The sequence below is a fragment of the Ixodes scapularis genome, unplaced genomic scaffold (genome assembly GCF_016920785.2).
Source record: "Ixodes scapularis isolate PalLabHiFi unplaced genomic scaffold, ASM1692078v2 PGA_scaffold13__105_contigs__length_92229423, whole genome shotgun sequence".
Taxonomy (NCBI): domain Eukaryota; kingdom Metazoa; phylum Arthropoda; class Arachnida; order Ixodida; family Ixodidae; genus Ixodes; species Ixodes scapularis.
Genome location: NW_024609839.1, coordinates 91,179,064 through 91,183,430, shown reverse-complemented (window position 1 = coordinate 91,183,430; position 4,367 = coordinate 91,179,064).

The following is a 4,367-nucleotide window of genomic DNA, read 5'->3' as shown; positions in this document are numbered from 1 at the left end:
TCGAACTGGATGAGTCTCGTAAAACCGTGTGTTCGTGCAATCACTACTGCATGATAAAGACCCGACCCCCCCCCCCCCCCCCCCCCCCCCCCCCCGGGGGCTGGCGGTCACAATTCTGCACTGGCAAATATTCTAGCACGTCCGGGACACTCGTCGTCTCATTTAATTGCCTTACCAACTTCGCAGAATCTAGATATCACACCCTAACTTTTCTAAACTTGATTTTGTGAAAACAAGCGAGTCGTGAAAACGTTATTTGAAACTGAAACTGTAGAAAAACTTGAAAATCGGACATCAAACTTTGAAAACTTGGATTAAAAAAAAATTCAAAATCTTCAAAGCTTTTTTTTTTTTTTGAATTTAGCGTTAAAAGTGAATCGAAACTTTCGAACTTTTCGAACTTTATGCCAAAAGATATTCGAAATCTTCGAATTGTTCGAACTTCATGTCTATAAAAATTCGAAGCGTTCGAAGTTTTCGAATTTTTTTACAAAGAATTTCGAAATCTTCGAATTTATCGAACCTGAAGTAAAAAACTATTCGAAATATTCGAATTCGAAATTTTAGAAACCGTGAAAGCTTCGAAATTTTCGAATTCGAAACTCCGCTGTGGACAAAAGTTGCGAATTTTTCGAAATCGAACCTCGGTCGGTACGAAAATATCGAAATTTTTCGAAATCGAACCTCAGTTCGCTTCGCAAATATCGAAACCTTTCGAAATCGAACCTAGGGTGGTTCGCGACATCCCTATATTTGGGTAGTTCTCCCTTTCTTGTGTACAACTTCCCGATTTCTTTTATAGGCCAGTGTTATTCTTTTTTCATGTATTGCTGATAGTTGTCTGTTGTTCATTGTTATGATGAAGGTACCTTGTATTATTATATAATTTCTTGTGTTCTTTTAAATGTCTTTCTCGCCACTGTATGTACCTGAGGGGGCCTGAGGACCAGTCAAGCTGCTTGGACAGCTTTTTTCCTCAATGACCCACCATGCTTATACATGGTAAATAAAGCTATTATTATTATTATTATTATCGCGTCATTGGCACCTCTGCGTGTTCCTACATTTAGAACAAATTTCGGCACTCAGAGATACCGCTACCAATTACCGTTATTGTTAAACTTGCTTTTTTTCTCGCGACGTTGAGAGATACTTTGTAAACAATCGTACCATACAAGAAATTTTGTAATATAAAATCATTATTTACTTTTCTGAAAGATCTAAATTTGTATAATTAGGTGTGTTTATATATTTTGTTGTGTGATTGTTAAATACTGTTTTTTTATTCATGTCAGTACCGCTGCAGCCTTGTATTAGGGCGCTGGGACCCGTCAAGCTGCAAACGTGCAGTTTTCTTTCAGTGCCCTTGTCACGAATGTATTTTTTTTTGGCAGAAAATAAACTGATTTTATTTGCTCCGCCGAGGAAAGCCCTACCCGGGCCAGGCCCTCATCATGAGTCTCAAGACCTGCATTCAGTCCAAACCCAGCCGCGCCGCAAATACCCTTCTCGGAGTTGCATGGGAACTTCCTTAGTTATCCAAACCTGACGGCACGACATCCCACTGAGGGGCAGGCCTGCATTCAGCAGAATTCCTACCCGGCGTTCGACTGAAGGCTAACACGACCTATCTGGATCTCAAGGCAGCTGCTGAAGAACAACTGGCAGCAAGGTACCCTCGGCACCTTCACATAGACACAGACGAATCTAAGAACAGGGTTTGGAAAAGCAGCGCGGCAGCCTTTCACATCCCTGCCTTACAAAGGGACTTGAGTGCCCGCACTACCCACATGGTCATACTCGACAGCCCAACTTATGGCGATAAAGGGAAACCCTGACTGGGACGCAGTCCTTGCCTCCACAGCCAATCGTTGTCATGACGGACTCCCGTGAACGCATTCGGCGTATACACAAGCCTGGTTCATGCCCCACTACATACGAGGTGGGACGGGCAGCCCGCCATCTCGAACATAGCCTCACGTGCTCACGACCTCACTCCTACGCTCGGTGGACCTTTTGATCCCAGACGCTATCAGCAATTTTTGAATAACCGGAGACAAGGGACGAAAAATGGGACAAAACACGGAAGGTTTTGTGTCTTGTCCCCCTTTTCGTACGTCGTCTCCGGTTTTTGAAAAACGTGTAACATAACCAGCTCGGTTGTCTACTCACTCTGTCTTCAAGCTATCAGCAAACCGTCCGGGCCTTCTTCTCTGATTTCTTTCTCTGGGGCGGCTCAAAGCGGCCACCTTGCCTGACTCTTCAGGGGTTAAAAATGTCCGACGCGACGCTGCTCCTTTGACTCGGGACAGGGAGCGCACACACCGGGAGGCTCCTCCACCGGTTTGAACATAGGGACACTCCTCTCTGCCAGTGGTGTTCGGCCACCAAGGACGAGGCCCATATAGTTTGGGGGCGCCCTCTAAACAATCGCGTTTCTTTCCGCCCTGTCCTTAGAGCACATCAGACCAACGGCAGCATAGGATGTGGTTTACCCTGAAGGTCCCAGGCATAGAAGACGGATAATAAAGTCCCTCCTACTGTGTTTTCTATAAGAGACTGGCCTCGCCAAGCACCTATGACGTCCCCTCCTGTTCTTGTGCTAAGTCCCATCAGTCCAGCCCTGGCTCGCCGTCTCGCTGACTGAAACATGAACGCTACTGGCTTCTTTTTCCCCCTGAGTTACCCTAAACCTTATTGTTTTTCCCCTCCTTTCGCCCAGGTCGGACGAACGCTTGCACCTTCGGCAAAGCTAACACTGCCCTCCCCACCTCACGAACCCCCCCCCCCCCCCCTGCCCCCGCCTCCTTTGTAGAAGTCAGTCACGCAATAGCGGTTGAAACCGCTATTGCGTGAAACCGACATTGCGTGAAACCGACATCGACGCCTGCGACAAAATTTCGTTTTTCTTTTTTTTTTTTTTTTCCCAAGCACGTTTTATTAAACGATGAGTTATTTTCGTTAACCCTTGTTTTCTCGCCAATCATTAGGGTTCAAAATGTCTAAGAATTCGGGATCTTCTAAACAGGCTATATTTTGCCGTAACAAGCTCAATAATTTACAGAAAAAGTCCTACAAATACGCGGTCGTAATCTTGCGGGCATTGAGAAAATTCACAAAACCCAACAAGAAGAAATAATGAAAATTACTTCATTTACCATGGAAGTATTGTGTTCGTTGAGTAAAAAGCGAACTTCTTTTGACACAATTTCGTCTTATTAAACGACCAGTTTCTTTCGTTATCCAATTTTTCCTCGCCACTCATTCGTTACCTCTTTGTTGGGTCCAACTTGTGAAAAAATTTAGGCTATTTTAAACACGATAATTTTTGCCCGTAACAGGCTCAAACGTTTAGAGAGAAACTCCATCAATACGAGCTTATAGTCTCGCGGACCCTATGGAAAAATACCGAACATCCAGCAACGAGAAATAATTAAAATAACTTCATTTACCATTTAAGTATTATGTTAGAACTCTTCAAACAGCTTGACAAAGCAAGTGGGTGTGGATGCCGACTACAGACATCCGGGTTTGCTTGCGTGTGCAACGTTACATGAAGCAAGATAAGAACAATGCAGTTGCAATAAAACGTAAACAAGGACCGAAACAAAATTGAAGGTGAGGCAGACAGACAAAAGAATTGGCTGCAGAAACCACTATTGTTTATTTGTTTACGAATTATAATAGCATTCGTCGTAAGACTTACCACGCCTCGAACATGCGGACCTTTGATGCCTGGGAGGACGTCAAAGCCAAGCTGCTTTGGAAGAGCAGCTTTAATTGCTGCACCCTTATCGCCTTTATTTGTTTATTTGTTACGGAGCTGCCGAAAATCGAAATCTGAAACAATCACAAGAAAGACGCAGACTTCTTCGTAAAGCGCAAATTCATCTACGGCTGTTTGACTAAGCCTTAATCCTTCCACGACTTTTATCGAACGTTTTAACGAAATTCCATACTTGTATGGTGTTCTTTCAGTATGAGCTGCACGTTTTAGGGTCCGCCTAACTTATTTATGGTTGCGAAAGCAAATCATTGATGATAACGTAGGATGGTACCGCCTCAAATCTAGTATATAGCAACAGTCATAACTCCACATGTGCATAATTCAAAATAAACAGCAAGAGCAGGACACACTCCAGAGTTTTTTTGTTTTTTTCAGTGTCATAGGAAAACCAAAATACTTAGTGATTGAGTGAATGAAAGGAAGATGATGGAAAGATGGAGACGGTTTGCCTGGACCAGTTGTCCTCGCGGGCTACTCCGTATTGGAGTACAGGAACAGGAATTTATACGAGAGGAAGAAAGGGATGACAAAATTAAAACTGGAAGGATGTCAGTGATGACGAGTGCAGCATCATGATGAT